Raw genomic sequence first — 18,167 nt, forward strand, 5'->3', positions numbered from 1 at the left:
AGACTGCCCTTCGCGCATCTTCGCTTTGAAAAGCCTCTTGGACACTTCAAAACGAGCTGTGCGACTCTGCTCACCATACAACTCTTGTAGGTGTCCCAGTATGTCCCTAGCAGTCTTTATATTTTCATGCTGGCATTGGAGTTCATTAGACATAGATGCCATCATATAGCATTTTACTCTAATGTCATCGTCCAACCACTTTTTATGCATCTCACGCTGAACATCAGTGGGACGTGCTGGTAATGTGGGGATATCTGAATCGAGTATATAGCCTATCTTCTCACAGTCCAAAACTATTTTGAGATTTCTAAGCCAGTCCTTGTAATTGGTTCCGGTCAGTCGGTTGGTCTCAAGAATACGGGTCAAAGGGTTTGAAGCCGACATTGTATCTGCAGAGAGTAAAGATTCTAGTTAGACTCTTGTACTTGATCCTAATCTGTCCTAAGGTCTTTTAGAACAAATATGACTCCCACTATTTTCTCGAATTCCTCATACTCTCCTGGTAGGAAAACGGAAATCCCACACGACTAGGGTTTCTAGTGGGTACTGCGGTCCCACCAATTCACATGCCACCTCACCTAACAGTTATTGGTGACACATAGATGGATGAGTGTACAACTCTTGTACAATGCTTCTCAAGCATGTTGCAGTGCAACTTGGTCTCTAAGCCATGAAGACCTCACCTAACAGTTATTGGTCCCATTTCTTAGTTAAGTCAGACCCACCGTATAACCGTAGGAATAAAGTCGTCATTGGGTCCTCACCTAACAGTTATTGGTGCCCAACCCCACCTTTACCCTACAACATCTCATGTCTATAGAGAGGTCCAGCCCCCAAATGCAACTTGACCACTGTATCCAGCCGAGACAAGTCAACATCAGAAAGGCCTTAGCAGCTCTACTACAGTGGAAGACCTATTGACTTAATATTGGTTAATCAGGTCTTAGTGTTTGCAACTTGAGCCTTTCATAAGAGGTAATCGAACAATTGGCCAGGTAAGCAGGTGGGAGGCTCCCCTTACTCAGAGAGTAAGGTCCTAATTAAGTAACCACCTTTCATGCTTTCCTAGACACCAATTAGATCAATTAATCTAATATGACTTGCTCATGTCGGTTCACTCTCGACTTGATTGAGGAGGTTTTAATTTAGGTCTCAATTGGATTTGCTACATCACATGTAGACCTATCTACCCGACTCTCATTCACATCACATGCAAACGGCGCATTGCAGGCAGTTATAATCGCGGCATCAAATTAAAGCTAAACTTTAACTAGGTGATGATCATGGATTCTAATTAGGTCGTATTACAAGCACATGCACATCAATCGATCAAGTGGTCTTCAACTCTTGAATTGGATCCAAGCTTCCTTGATTCGATCCTTGATCAACTCTTGATCCCATCGCCATCAACCGCTTAGACCCCTGTTCATCTCATGCATCGTCTTCGACTGGATCGTTGATGTACATTACATCACAGAAATACAACCAGATGTAAAATAAAAATAAAAATAATTTACATCTCCTTTTAGGGGGCACGCAGGCCTCTCAAAACATCAAATAAGATGCATGCAAGCATCTGAAAAATTACATGACATCGCAGATCACATCGCAGGTCATTACATTTGATACCAAAAGGGGTTGAATCCTATGATTATCACCGTATGCTACAATTATAATTTTCAGATCTGAAACTTAACTGATTATATCATGACATAGGTCGCTGATCATGCTAATCATGATTCTAAACTTTGTAATCCCATTAACAATGCAATTAGAATCATCTTTTTATCACATAAAAATCAGCATGTAAAAATTCAGCACCCCTGAAAAAATCTGCATGCAGAATTTTTCAGCATGCATGATCAATCAATTTTCAGATCTAATAAGCCTTTAAATATTTAATTCTTACCTTAATCTATGAAGCCTAGGCTCTGATACCACTGTTGTGAACCCGCCCATGCCGCTGATATTTCAAAAATTTTTCAGATGGCAGCGGAATCGGCATGCACGGGTTCGACGTTCATCGCATGAACGCTTGTTTCGAGACCTTTCGTAATTAGGTAAGAATTAAAGCTTTTAAAACAATAGGAAGATCGAATCTTCACCTTGCGCGGGTAGACGATCACCGTGAATCTGAATTCGTGGTTATGGAAGAGGGTTCGCTTGAAGCCGTTCAAACGTCCGGCCTCTACGGGTATCCACACGAAGTAGAGAACCGATCAAAGCTTTCTTGTCTTCCCGGGGTGCTAGCTCCCTTGCAAAGACTCCTTTGATGGCTGATCTCTTCTCTTTCTTTCAACTCTTGAAAGTGCTTGAGAGGAGGAAGAAGAAGGTTGAAGAAGAGGAAGAAGAAGAATCCCCACGCAGCTTTCTTTCTTTTCCCTGCGTTGGAAGGAAGAAGGGAGGAAGAGGATGCCGCCAACCTTTGGCCTTGGTCTTCCTTGCTTGCGGCTGATCACAAGAAGAGAGGAGAGGGAGGCTCACGGCAAGGAGAAGGAGGAGTTCTTCTATGCTTAGGGCGCCGGCCTCACACCTCCTTTTATAGCCATCTAGGATTCCTACTAAGTAGGAGCCCTAGACATCTTTCCAAAGAGGGGGCGCCGGCCCCCTCTCTTGTGCCGCACCAATGGATCAAGGGGGAGGGGCTTGCGCCCCTCCCTCTTGGTAAACCCTAGTCCACATTAGGGTTTGCATTGCCCTAATGTGGTCAAGCCCTAATCCTATTAGGTTTAGCCCAAGGGTGAACCAATGGATCCAATCTAGGTAAGTCCTAATCCAATTAGAACTTGAATCAATTTTGACTCAATTGAACTCTTCAATCCTAATCCAATTAGGAGTCTTATTGATTCATTAGATTAATAATTAATTGTGACTTAAGAAACCCTAATCCATATTAGGATGTATTTAGTCCTAATCCAATTAGGATTAGATTTGAATCCGAAGTCCTAATCCAATTAGGATTCCTAGGAATCCTACTCCAAGTAGGAATCCGATTTAGATTCAAAATTCCTAATCTCATTAGGATTGAGGAATCCTATTCCAAGTAGGAATCCCAGTCCTAATCCAATTAGAACTCTAGGTATCCTTCCCGAAGTAAGATTCTTGTTTCAAGTCCAATTAATTAATTCCTTTTTCCTTCTTCAACCTTTTATCAATCAAATTGATTTCTTGTGATTCCTAATCACGATTTCAACCATCGGATCGGTCAATACTTCTAGTGTGTGTGACCCCATAGGTTCTATTCTGACTGGTAGTGAGATATATTGTGATCTCTATCACTATATCATTGAAAACTCCTTTCAATGGGTTGGAACGATTCCAACTCAACTCATTGGGGTTTATCGATCATCAAGATAATCCCTTATGAGTCCCACCATCCACCAGTGACACCTAGCAGCATGTAGTGGCTACCCAGCAGAATGGAATGATGAACCTCTAGGTGCAGTTAAACATGTGATACAGTCCTACTATCGTGGATCCCTACAGGACGGAGGTCATGGACAACTCGTCAAACTCCATCGTCTGTCATATGTCAAGATTTATTCGACTCGAGTTCGATAGTAAAAAACTCTTTCTCCACTGTGTATACTGCCCCGGCCGAGGTCTTACGAACTCAGTCTTATAAATCACATAGGATCTCTCCTTATCTATCAAGGTCGATAGATTCCATATAGGTGCATACCCTACTCCTACAGTGAACTTACTGCAGCCAATCTACACTGCATGGACCCATATGGCTAGAGACCATGTATGTGTGCAGTCAAACTACAATAACCTCACTGTGAGTAGCCGAAGCACCGCAGGTCAAAGGACCAGTCACACTACTGCAACATCAAGCAAGTCACTGACGAGTGGATAGACATCCAAGTGACTTCTTGTATTGGTCACGCTCAGTACCCTTGTTCTCTAACAAGCACCTGCACTATCACTTCAGTGTCCCTACACTGTGGACTCAAGTCTCGTCCATCCAGAAGGAGAGTGATCTGTGCACTGATCGGATCGATCACCGTCCTCGTGATGATCCTTTGATCAGGAGCATTTAGAAATTAATCACCAATGATACATGGCTCAAATTCTCAAATCTTGAGAATATGTATCATCATCTTATTAATTTCTTGGACGATTCATAGACACATAAACAATATGAATGAAAAAGATGCCTTTTATTTATTCAATAATAAATAGTCAAGTACAAAATTATGTCCCTAGAATCAACAATGTGTCAGCCAAATTGGCTTCTAGGGCATACATCTAACACTCCCTCCACAGATTTAGTCTCCTCCTTGGCAGCCGTGACTGAGATGATTGCACACCTGAAGGAGGAAATCTACAATATAAGGAGCCTTGTTCAAGCTCAATTCTGGAACATTAGCGATGTAAAAGATGACACAAGGGAGATGCGAGACAGCATCAGAATTGAGCTAGGTAGCCAGACTCAGGGAGCAGAGAGACTAGCAAATGTCTTGCTCTCCAAGCTTGACACCCTCCAAGAAAGTGTGACCCAGCTCACCACGATACAGTCTAGTGCCACCTCGGAGATCATCGAGCAGCTAGGGAACATCTCTGAGAGGATAAACTTAGTCTTGCAAATGAGTAGACTGAAAACGGGAGCCACATCCTCCACTACAAAGAAGAATTAGTGTATTTTTATCTATTTTTGTGATGTACAGTCCCTTGAGGACTTCTTTTGATATGTGATCACACTTGTACTCAAATTTGAATTTAATATAATGAGTAGAAATTTCCTTTCAAAATTGTGCATTCATGAGTTCTTGTACTTTTCTGTGCTTTCTGCCTTTTTGCTATGATGACAAAAAGGGGGAGAAAATATATTGAATTGAAATGTAAAGGGAATCAATAAAAAAAAATTCTTAAAGCACAAAGTAATTTGTTCTAAGTGGATTCGATACCTCGAGGCTCATTATCTCTCTATTGGGGCTCCTAAAGGAGTAATCTCCAGAATCCATTCAAGAGATATTCGGAGATTAGTTGAATCATACTCAAGAACAAATTGGCAGATTTTTCCTCTAAAACCAAAAATTTAAGCTCAAAAGCTTCAAGACATTAAAAGAAAATTCAGAGAATCTAAACAAAATTGAATGCATATGTTGAGGGGGAGAATCTGAAATCTTAAGAAAGCAAATTCATTAAACACATATAAGCCAAACAATTGATTGCATGATATGAAGGCTTATATAATTCCAAATGAAAGGAGGAGCTTTAACTTCAGGATTTACTGTTTCACACCTTTCAATTTTGGATAAATTAAATGACTAGACACTTGAATTCATTTCAAAACTTTATTATAAATCTCCTTTTGGTTGAGCAATTCACTTTACAAATACTCAATGTTTTGTCATCATCAAAAAGGGGGAGATTGTGGAATGATTGATTATAACCCTATTTGATTTTGATGAGCTCAAAGCATTTGAGTATATCTTATGTTATACTAATGAATTCAATCTAGTGTTTCAGCCAAATATTTGTGAATTTATGTTTAATTATCTCTAGCCTTGGTTCAATACATTTTGGCTAAGTATGGAACTCAGTTTGAACCAAAATCTGGAACGCGAGTCGACTCCGGAAGATTTCAAGTCGACTCCAAGTATTTCAGACGTTCTGGCACAGACTCGAGTCGACTCCGGCACATTACGAGTCGACTCCGACTGAGAACAAACAGCAGGACAGAAAGATGAATCTCAGATCCTGTCACCGAGTCGACTCCTGAAGAATTCAAGTCGACTTCGATGCTTGCCGAGTCGACCCCCGATAGTTCCGAGTCGACTCCAAGGAGTAACAGACAGAAAGATAGAGAAGCTGTTTTGAACTCTGAGAACCGAGTCGACTCCAGAAGAACTCGAGTCGACTCCAACGGTTGGCGAGTCGACTCCAAAGAAAGCCGAGTCGACTCTCAGAGGAATGCAAGACTAAAAGTCAGAGAGCCAACTTTGGTCTCTGAGAGCCGAGTCGACTCCCGCAAAGTCCGAGTCGATTCCGAGGCAGTTCAACTTCAACGACAGAAAAACAATTTTCGGATCCTGAGAGCCGAGCCAACTGCAAGTACTTCCGAGTCGACTCCCAAGTCAGCCGAGTCGACCCCAACAAAATCCGAGTCGACTCAGAGGCAGTTCAACTCCAAACACAGAGGATCAGTTTTCGGGCTCTGAGAGCCGAGTCGACTCCAAGATGATCCGAGTCGACTCGAGAAAGAAATATAGAAAAACAGATCTCTGAAATCCTGAGAACGAGTCGTCTCCGGAGGGCCGAGTCATCTCCAGATATTGGCGAGTCGACTCCAGGGTTGGCCGAGTCGACTCTAGAACGGGACAGCACTTTAATTCAAATCCTGAATAGTGGGCGAGTCGTCTCCAGTAAAGCATGAGTCGACTCCAGCAACAGCCGAGTCGACTCCAGATCGAGCGAGTCGACTCCGATCCCAACGGACACTGTGTCAGGAGTTGCAGATTGTGCAGAACGGCCCTAAAAGTGAGTCTAACGGCTAGTTTTCTATGGGGATTGCTTAAATAGCCAGATTGAACAGTAATAGACACGAAGTAAGAGACTCCATTCAAAGAAAAAGGGATTTCCACCTACCAAAGCCTCTCTAGAGTAAATACAAGAGAAAGAAGGAAGAAGTGCATTGAAGTCCATCCTCCAAACGTCTTCCTCGCATTCAAGGCTCCCCTTCTGACAGAAAATCTTCAGCACATTCAAGAGGAGTTGTAGAGTTTGAGAAGCCCCTTTCTCCACATCCAAAAATCTGTTTGAGGGCTTCTAACTCTTCTTTGTTCATATTGTTTATATACGCTTTTCAAGAAGCTATCCTTGTACTCTTTTCAAACTGCTTTTCTTACTTGATTCAATCAGGGGATTGAATCAAGGGTGTTGAGGTTTGTTGGTGAGCCGAGGTTAAAACCAACGGTGTAAGGGTTCGATTGTGATCCCGAAAAAACAATAGGATGGTTCTAGTCGGTGAGCCTGTGAAAACCGACCGAGTTCGTTGTAATCTCGTAAAACAACAAGTTGGGTTGTGAGCTTGTAAAACAACCAGCTGTAATTCAAGGGATTATAGTGAACTTCCAAGTGAAGCTTGGGGAGTGGACGTAGGAGCAAGGGTTAGCTCCGAACCACTATAAAATCTTTTGTGTTTGTGATTGTTTTATTGTCTCTTCCATTCTCTTCATTCACTGCATATAGTAAACTAATTAATCCACTTGCAATAAGGTTTAATTAGTTACTCACAAAGTTTTTAATAGTAATAATTACTTAAAACCCAATTCACCCCCCCCCCTCTTAGGTTGTCTTTTTGGGCAACAGAATTATCACATATAGAGAAATTACAAGGTGTTATCATATAAATACCTTGATCAGCAACCGATTGCCCTTTTCTCTTGCTTGGCCTGCTCGGGTCAAGTGAGGTAAGGTACTGAGGACAATTTCTCTTCCAATGCCCCTGCTTCTTACAATAGAAGCATTCTGCCTGACTTTAGTCATCCTTAATCTTTTTGGTCTGACTATGCTGAGTTTTCAGCTTTCTATACCAATTATTGAAGTTGGGACCAGTCAACTTGTCATTATCTAATAATGAGCGAAGTGACAAACTTGTGGCCATTTCTACATAAAAGAAAATTTGGCTATTAGTATATGAATTGACTAAACACAATAGACTTGGACTTTAGTCTAAAGATACTCCCACTATTTTATACAAATTGGTAGCCTCTACCTCCAATTCGAAAAATTACTCCTAATTCTTTAGTGGGCACTAGAACCCAATAGATCGCATATAGGCTCGAGTGTGGCTTGGCTAACCCATATGCACCTATTGGTAGGTTCTAAACCAGTTGCTTCACCAAGCAACTTCTAGTGATAATTTTGCCCTAGGTTCTTCGGCAGGCGTGTGGCGCCTCCACCGAATACCCTAGTCAGGTCCAACCATTAAATGATAGGGTTAAGTCTAATCAACTAATAGACGACCAAGCCCGAGTGTGGCTCGGCTCACCAGACCGCCTATTGAAGGTACACTTAACTCATCATATATTGAATGACAATGCCAATGTTTGATAAGCACCAGGCGTGTCGCGCCTCCAATAATTATCAAAATATTGGACCCATTATCACCCAACTTAATAGGAGACTATGACCTAATTATCCCCATAACCATTTCATTTTAAGGACCTAATAATTTTAGAGGATTTCATAATTAGGATAGATAAGAAGATCCGGTTAGTCTAATTTCTTCCACTGACTTCACCAAATTAGATTAGACTTAAACCGGTTAAGGAGGCACCTAAATCAATCAAACTGATTTTTCTTATAGACATGGGCTAACTTGAATCATTAAGTGATCCAATCAAAATGTGATTGACCATGTCGGCCAGGTAAGTGAGATCGGTGGAAGGGATATGCCATTAACTCGACAAAGACGAATCAGTGCGAGTAGCTCCCAATTAAAAACCACCGGTCAAAACTGCCAAACATACCTTAGACACCGACTGGTTAATAAATTTCGATTTGATTACTCAAATAACTCAGGCTACACCTCTGAGCCTAAATCAAGTTCCATCTTGGTCTAATCAAAGACATGGACTTGATCCATCTACAACTATTGTAAATTGACCTAGAATTTTCTTGACCTAATCTAGTTACTACTTAATTAGATTTGATCAATTAATTCTATTTGTCCATGTATGATTTTAACCTTAGGTTTAACCCAATCCTAGGAACTTGATTCAAGCTAACCCATGTGCCCAAAGAATTATGAAATGTCAATTAATTGAGTTACAATTCTATTTCATTACACTTAATTCTCAATTAAGTTTAGACTTATGAAAGTTTTGATCATTGCATATTTCTTTTTAATTACATATTAATTACAATCTTTCAGTTCTTAAAACATATTTTCATATCTGAGTTTTTGTAATTAATCACATGTAATCAGATTTAATTCATATTTAAGTCATTATATTTAATGTTCATGCATCACATATACATAACAACATGAATTAATACAAACAACATACATCTTATGTATTTATTTTTTTATTTTTATTTTCAGATCTGATTTGTTCATTAAAATCAGAGATCATATGAATCATAAACTTTATTTAGATCTAATCTAAACAATATTATGATTTCAGATTTATTTATGTTACAAATCTTAACACAAACATGCATCATATGCATTCAAAATTTCAGATCTACTTAATCATGCATAATCAGCAATTAAATCAATCATAAAAAGACTTTAGATCTAATCTAAACATGTTAATGATTTCAGATTTAATTGCAAGAATTAAAACATAAAAGTTTAAACACGAACCTGGCTCTGATACCACTGAAAGTGAATCCTAGTTTCTTCGGTGTTAAGCATGCTGATTTTTTTTTTTTTAACCATGGCTGAACCTGATCGGGTTGCCTACGTACCCCTTCATAAGGGGAATCAAGCCATACGTAGTTCTTTTTAAGTTTCAAAAATGCAGCGAAAAAACCGAATCAAACAATTTAATTCATGCATGCTTACAAGATTAAATCTAGAAATCAGCACCTTAAGAACACATAGGATTATGCCGGAATCGTTTAAACAATTATGCTAAAACTTTCATGCATGATTAACTATCAGATCTGAAACTTAAGAACTCTATTCCAATTAATCTCTGAATATCCATCGAATGGATTCTGGAAATATTTCCGTGAGGAGCCCCAAAAGAGGGAAAAACCTCGGAGAATTGGACCTAGATCTTGACACCAAATAAAAGATTAATGTAGGATTAATACCTTTTATGATGGATGAAACTTGTGGATCTGATCCTCGACTTCGCAGCCACGCATACGAATGGCCTCTACAAGAAGTCCACGCGAAGTTCCTGAAGAGATCCAATCCTGCGGAAGTGCTGGCTTGCGCAGAATAGCTTGAGGCTGAAATTTGATCTTCCCAACGCTATCAACTTTTGAACCGCCTTCTTGGAAGAACTTGGAGGAAAGGTTTGGAGGGATTGAAGAGGGCTTAGATCTGATCTAAAGACTCTTATCAGAGACCCCTAACACTAATGGCGCGATGGACTCAGAGGAGGAAGAATTCAGCTAGATTGAATGCAGAATTTTTCCATACATGAACTAGGATTCCTCTCTTTTCTTTTTCCTTTTTTTTTCTTCTTTTTCTCTCTTTTTTCCTTGAATTCAACCATCACCTGATGGAGGTCCTTTTAATGTTGCTATCCCCTCTAACTTCATGCCAACCATCCCATACTTGTGGAGGATTTTGTGGGATTTTGAATTTTGAATTCAAAATTCAAGTTCATGTGTCATTACAAGATGAAGCTTGATCTAATCTAAACCATTCATCATGTTGCCACTTTCCTCTTTCAATTTCGAAATTCCCATGCCTTCAATCAGATTAGAGGGTCACATGGTGATTTTGTGCTGATTAAATTCAAAATTCAACCTTAATTAGAAGTGAGATAAAGATAAGGATGATATATGTCATGAAGAGAGAGAATTTGATCTTATCCAATTCTTTTCATGAATTTATCTCTCCATTTCGACCCATCTAATGATGAAAGAGGTCTCTGATGTTCCCAAGTGTCCCATGGCATCATTAAATAAATTAAATTAATTTTTAATCATATTAAAAATCAATTTATGGCGCCATGCATGGATATGTGACAAGTGGATTTCAAGATCCGAACAGTTTCAGATCAAACCCATTTAATTTAATTAAATCCTAACAATTACAATGATCCAATTACCATGGGTTGAACCTAATCCAATTAGGTCAATCCCTAATTAAGCATAAATTTAATCTAATTTAATTTGGTCAACCTAAGTCCTCTTGATTCAGACATAATCCAATCAGGTCAAAAATCCTGATTGAGCCTAGAATTGAATCTAATTCAATTTGGCTCATCCTTAGTCTAATTACTCAATCCAATTGAGTTCATTAGCAATCTAATTACTAATTAATTCTTCGATAATTACTTTAATTATTTTATAATATAATTTGCCAATCGAATTGACCAAATTACCCCTGAATGATTTTTTATCATTCATCAGCCTTCTTGATCAATCAGGAATCTTCTATGCGTATGACCTCATATGTTCGAACCTAAGTCGGTAGTATAGGAACGACGTCCTACACTAATCGATGTGACCATTTATCAATGGTACCCGACGTCCGGATTGGCCAAATATATGCGAAGCAAATATTCTGGAACCCTGAACTATGGTTACTGTATAATTCAATTCCTTTGACTCCTAATGCCAGGATGACTTAGAGCTCACTGTCAACCCTATAATTAGTATATCCATTATGTGATTAACTTTAGATATCCCATGACTCCTCACTGGGATTATCCTGGCCAAGGTTTTGCTAAATTAATCACAAGACATTATCTCCTATTTTTAGGAGGGGTCAATTCCATCTCGACTCACAACTGACTACGCAAGTACTTGACTGCACCTAGTGACCTTCCATCACTGAATTAGAAATTCAGGTAGTCCAGTACCAAAGTACAATGAGTTGCTTGCTAGTCACAGGTTGCGATCTGAGGTCAGAGAGCCAAACTTATACCCATATCCACTCGGAACATCTCTTGACAGTAGAGCATTTCGGAATTGGTCACGTTCAGTGAAATGTACTCCTACACTTCACCTATGTGGCATACCAGTGTCTCCACACTCCTTGGTTGAGAAGACAACCAACGTATATGTCACACAACGACCTAATCTCAATAATGCTGTCATCCTTGTAACAACATATCATTTGGTCGCGAACAAGTTTAAGGACTCAAAGATAAATTCTCCTTTATCATAACATAAGTCCTAAGGACTTCATCATATAAGAGTTCATTTGAAGATGAAATGATGAATAATGACAAATAATACTTTATTAATTTGTCAATTCATTTACAAAATTCAATCATCAATATGCTGACGATTGACATTTAGGATACAATTTCCAACACAAGGTTCCTCCTTCCTCTTCCTCCATCGCGAGCAAGGTTGAAGAAGAAAGGGTTCTTCTTTAGGGAGGTATGTTGCAGATTTTTATCTTCTAATCTATATGATAGTCATGAGAGGTCTTTGCAAGGAGCTAGCACTCTGGTAAGACCCTATCTCAGATGATTAGATCCTCGTATGGATACCTGTAGAGGCCGGACAATTGTGTGACTCAAATAGGAACCTAGATAGATCATCAGGCTGCGGTGTTCTTCACCTGCAGAATTTTTGAAGATGAGATCTTCAAATTAATTTCTTCTGATTTTAGTTTCAGTTTTATGAATCTTAATCAACCTACCTCAGATCCTAATTTCCCCTTCCTAGTGAATTCATGATCGGTTATTTCAATTTTGAAAATAAACCACGCAATAGCACGTATCCTGTAGGATAGTGATTACGGGTGTCGGTCCACAGGGATTGGAGACAAGTTATTTTTCCTAATTAAATGATTACTTCAAAGGGGATAAGCTAGAGTAAATGATAAAAACTAAGAATTAATATGGGTGTAGTAGTATGAATTATCTATGGAGAGAGGTGTTTAGGGCTAGAATCCACCGATGGATTCGTAATTGTGATGCTTTCAATGACTTAGATGCGTGTATGATCTGATTGCTCTTAACTACAAGTTAGGGCAATTATACAAAAAGCTGAAATCTAACCCACAGTATGAGTCATCTAAGCCTGGCACAAACCATCTTTTCTAAGGATAGGCATGGTCTGTCCTATTTAGCATGATTCATCTGAGGATTAATTTTTCAAAGATAAATCCGATAGTTGCATAGCAATCTCTTCCAAACCACAGGTATTGGATTCAATTTCGATAAACTAGATTAATTCATGCAAAGACTTTCTACAAGATAAACATCTTACATAAATTAAACAAGACATTTTAAGATCATAATTTCATCGAGTATGCAACTGTCTTACAACGCTAAAAATCAAAGAAATGCAACACAAATACTCATCCATGGCTTCATCAAACCCCTGAACCGAGGCTTAGCTGCTCATGGTGGCCGGAAGTCCTCCCATCTTCATCTCCCTCTCGGCTTTCTTCTTCTTTTCACTGAAACAGGGGGTCTCCCCTGTTTTTCTTTTGAACCGATCCGAGCTCCTCTCCCCCCCTCTTCTTCTGATGGACACCCTATTTATAGGCAAGTGAGGATGCTTGGGATTCCGGAAGGGGCGTACTCGGAGGCTTGACTGTGGCACGTTCCATGGAGCTTGGGTGCGATGATGGGAGGAGCGGATCCATGGGAGAGGGGCTGAGACCTTTGATTCGGATGAAGGTCTGGCCGCGGGATCTCGGGAAGACACCATTCACGGACGCGTGATGTTGGAGCTTGATCCGTGGAGGGGGTGATTCACGGGAAGAAGATGAATACGGACGGGATCTTGGGCTTTTTCATAGGCTGCTGGCAGTGGGATTGCTTGGATGCTGTGAGGAGGTGATGACCCGTGGGCTGGTGGGAGGAGCCGATCACGGCCACGGTGGAAGCTTGGATCACGGCTTGACTTCGAAAGGGAGGAGATGCGCTGAAGATGGAAGATGCCACGGGATGATTCGGGCGTTGATCATGAAAGATGCTTGATGGGCGTTGGTAGATCGCTGGAAATCACGCTTGCTCGGATGCGGTTGGGATGCTTGCAGCGCGTGAAGAACGCGGGCGTTGCTGGCGCGGCTGAAGAAGCTGGGAGGAGGGCGGAAGAAGGGCCGGAGGATCTGGTCGCGGGATCGTCGGGAGGTCGCCGTGGAAGGTGGACGGCCGCGGGATCTACGGGAGGGGAAGAAGATAAACAGTGAAATGCATTTTTAGTTTTTTTTTTTTTTTTTGTTTTTCCTAACACTGTTCATATGAACAGTGTTTTTCACGGGACACCGTTCATATGAACAGTGAATCATGGATATTCAATTATTATTATTATTATTATTTTTGTTTTAAAATTATAAATTTTATATGAAGGTAGGAAAGGAATTGGTTGGGAATTGGCTTTGGATTTGAGGTGGGTCATGATCGTTGATTTGCTTGAAATTGTTCTCGAGCCCAATGTTATTTACATTTAATTCTTGCTGAGTTGCTTCAGATCGAACTCGACCAGACAAGACTAAAAACCGGACCGTGACCTAATAAAAAGGGTTAATCAAACCTTTGCCCCATACATAATTAATTATAACTTTCAATCGAATCAGGACCAAAACCCATTTAATTATAAGCTTAGCTTGATTACAACTCTATCAGGTTACCAAATCAGGTCAACACAATCTCCTCCTTATATGTTTTTATGAAATTTTCATGAAAGATTGCAAAGAAGAGAGGGACAAGTTCAGAATCTAGTTTAAGAGAATAATTACCATATTTTAAACTTACTTCAATGTTTGTTCAATTTCATGGTAAAATATGTATTTATCAGTTTAAAAATATTGATAAGTGCTAGAAAGGTAACTAAATTATAAATTATTAAGCACTTATCACACCCCCAAACCTATATTTTGCTAGTCCTCGAGCAAAATAAAATTAGAAAAGAAAAACTCTAACTCACTTTCGCAGGCATCGCGATTGCATTTACCATATGCAACAAGGCTTTAAACCCCTAGGTTACCCTAGTGGACGAGTTATAGTCTCGTGAGGGTTTCCAGTGAAGATACCCACAAACTTCTAAAATTTTATTATTATTATTATTATTATTATTTATTTTTTTATGGTTATTATTATTTTTATTTTTATTTTTTATTATATATATATAGATCGATTGATCTATGAAGTGAAAATCAAATTCCAAATGCATACTAGCTAAGATTTCCAAAAACTCTCTTTTTTTTATTATTATTATTTAAGATACATAAATGATAAGAATTTCAAAGCACACACGGTTTTATTTACTAAGTCAGCCCAAATTCTAGGTTAGTATGCAATCTAAGTTAAAGTCATTAAGTTTCCTTTTAGGGAGTTGTAAGACTTATTTATACTGGAGTGCTCGGTGAAATCTGGACCGTACACAAGCTAAGGGTTCGGATCTCCAAAATATTGTTAATACTAGTAGTTTCCAAGGATTGGTCGAAAAGACCTACTCACTGATTCAAAATCATCTTATCTGCAGGATTTCGAGAGTTGTGGATGTTTACTTTAGTACCTCACGGGCTTTATCTGTAATATTCCAGTTTACTCGAATTTTTACAACGACGGCTTTCACACTATTGTCTTTTCGGTCAATACAACATTTTTTTTTTCTTTTTTTTTTCTTTTTTTTAAGAAAGATATATAAATTGTGCACTTTTACTCTTGTGGTGATTTCTCCGTGTAACGAGCAATCAGTCGACAACTCTCACACCAGTTGGCATAAGGTGTCGGGCATCAAGACTCCCCTACGGACTTATGCTCGGAGTCCTCATCACAAGCCCACTTGATCTTTGACAATAGGTAGCCCTTTTCGATGTTCCTGACTAAATCCATTTTTATTGATATTTTTTTTTTGGATTAGATAAGTATGATTCATCAGGGTCCAAGGTTGCTACCATACTCTCAACATAATGTCGAGCCTAGACCTTAGAAGAGTCGGCCAGTGTGTAGTGAAATTCCAAAGTATTAATTAGCTTACAACTCCCTAAGAGAGACTTAATAAAAAGAACTTAAATTTGTATTACTTCCCACTAGTCATTAGGCTTTTTAGATTTTATATACCTTGTGTGTTTATCATTCTCGCATAAATGTATATAAATTAGGATTTTTTTTAACAAAAACCTTTTTTTTAATTATTTTATAAAAAAATGAAAATAAACACATTTTTTTTTAAAAAATATTTTTATTTTTTTTCTTTTTTAAAAAAATGATTTATTATTATTATTATTTATTTTTTTTATTTATTATTATTATTTTTTTTTTTTTGGGATGAAAATCAAGATGAATACCCCCAAACCTAAACCTAACATTGTCCTCAATGTTAAGAAATAATCTAAGAGAATTGGGTTGCCTCCCAACAAGCGCTAAGTTTATTGTCTTCAGCCAGACACAGTCAGGTAGTTTTTGCATCTCCTTTTATGGGTTCATCTATTTTGTCTATCATAAAACACTCAACTTTCCTCGCGGGTTGGTCGTCTGCATTGAACACATTTAATTTTACCTTCATGTTCCCAAATGATATATTCATTACCCCCGTTCTACAATTTATGCACGCATTGGCTGTTGCTAAAAAGGGGCGCCCAAGGATCACGGGGATTTGTTTCTTAGGATTAGGTTCATGTTCCATATCAAGGACAATGAAATCTACTGGAAAATAGAATTTGTCTACCTTGACAAGAACATCTTCAATTATCCCACGTGGTGTTTTTACAGATCGATCAGCCAATTGAAGGGATACCGAGGTTGGTTTTAACTCACCTAACCCAAGTTTCTCATAAACTGAATAAGGTAAAAGGTTGACACTTGCCCCTAGATCTAAGAGTGCTCGATCAATGAAATTATTTCCTAAGACACAGGAGATGGTGGGAGCACCAGGATCTTTGAATTTCGGAGGGGTGTTGTGTTGGAGAATAGAACTCACTTGATCAGTTAAGAAGACCTTTTTAGGCACATGTGTCCTAGATTTTCGCTTTTGTGTACAAAGGTCTTTGAGGAATTTGGCATAGGAGGGAACTTGTCTAATAGCATCAAGAAGCGGAAGGTTGATTTTCACTTGTTTGAAAACCTCCATTATTTCCTCTAGTGAAGTTCCTTTTTTGCCAAAGGGAGAGGGTGAATTAAGAGCTTCAGGATATGGGGCCTTTGGGATATGAGTTTTGGCAGAAGGTGGACTAGGTGAAGAAGAAGAAGAAGGTTTTTCATTTAACACATTTCTATCCTCTTCTTCATCTTCCTTATTGTTGTCCTCCCCAATCTTATTGTCTACTACACGTCCACTCCTTAGGGTAGTCAAAGCATTGGCTTGTTCATGATGAATTGCATTTAGTTGATTTTCTTGAGCCATGTATTGTCCCCTAGGATTACTTAGTGGTTGGCTTGGAAGCTTTCCTTCCTCTCGCTTGTTTAGTGCATTAGCTAGTTGACCCATTTGGGATTCTAGCTTGGCGATTGATTGCGTATGAGAGTGCACTAATTGTGTAATGGTTTCCAAACCTTGAAGGGCGTTCAACACTTTCTCCTCAAAGGCTGTGTTTCTTTGGGGTGGAGGAGGAGTGTGTTGAAATTGAGTCAAGGGACGGTAGAGATGAATATTTTGTGGGGTTTGAAAATTCTGAGGGTTTGGAAAGTTTTGGGAATAAGGTTGGGCAGTATTCGAAGCTTGCTGCTTCCAAAAAAAGTTTGGATGATTTCGCCATCCCGGGTTATATGTATTGGAAAATGGGTCATTACCCGGTCTAGGCAGTGTTTGAGCAGCATTGATGTGTTCTTGCACGAGTTCGGGGAATTGGGGCGCTGAAGGGCACCCATGAATAGGGTGGGATGGGCTAGAACAAATAGTACACACTTGTGCTTGGGAAGAGTTCATGTAATGCCCACCTATCATCAATTGGTCAATCTTATGGGACAATGCATCTACCTTGCTAGACAGGTCCATAGAATGACTTATTTCACAAATGGTCCCTTTTCTTTGAGAACTCGGGGGTGCTTGACGAGAACATGAAGCATGGTGGAGGGAGTTTTCATTTAGATTTTCAAATAATTTCCATGCTTCATGCTCATTTTGAAGCATGAATGTCCCCCCACATGCGGCATCAATCATCTGACGGTTTCGTTCAGTCAATCCGTCATAGAAGCATTGCACTAGCTGCCACTTAGGTATTTGATGATGTGGGCATTTACGGATTAGGTCCCGAAATCTCTCCCAAGTTTCATGAAATTCTTCTCCCTCAATTTGGGAGAAGCTTGTGATAGCACGTCTAAACTGGTTCGTTCTTCCTATGGGAAAGTATTTTTTAAGAAATTCTTGTTGCATTTGCCCCCAGGAATGAATCGAATTGGCCTCTAAAGAATTCAGCCATTGCTTAGCTCTATCTTTAAGGGAGAAGGGGAATAATCTAAGTTTCAGAGCATCATCAGTGAAATTTTGAATCTTGACAGTGGTGCAAATCTCAAGAAATTCATCTAGGTGTTTATATGGATCTTCATTGGTGAGCCCATAAAAAGATGGAAGCATTTGGATCACACTAGACTTTATTTCATATTGTACAGCTGCTACCT

At 39.3% G+C, this 18,167-nt stretch overlaps 1 non-coding gene across 1 annotated transcript; it reads left to right on the forward strand.

Annotated features, from left to right (window-relative positions):
* Window positions 1-17,767: 17,767 nt before the first annotated feature.
* LOC120107762 (small nucleolar RNA R71) lies at window positions 17,768-17,873 on the forward strand. The gene has a single exon (XR_005509415.1). It is a non-coding gene; the product is annotated as a small nucleolar RNA R71 (small nucleolar RNA).
* The last annotated feature ends 294 nt before the right edge of the window (window positions 17,874-18,167 follow it).

This window comes from Phoenix dactylifera, chromosome 3 (genome assembly GCF_051530095.1).
Source record: "Phoenix dactylifera cultivar Ajwa chromosome 3, Ajwa_hap1_PhDact_Kaust_v1.1, whole genome shotgun sequence".
NCBI classification, from domain to species: Eukaryota; Viridiplantae; Streptophyta; class Magnoliopsida; order Arecales; family Arecaceae; genus Phoenix; species Phoenix dactylifera.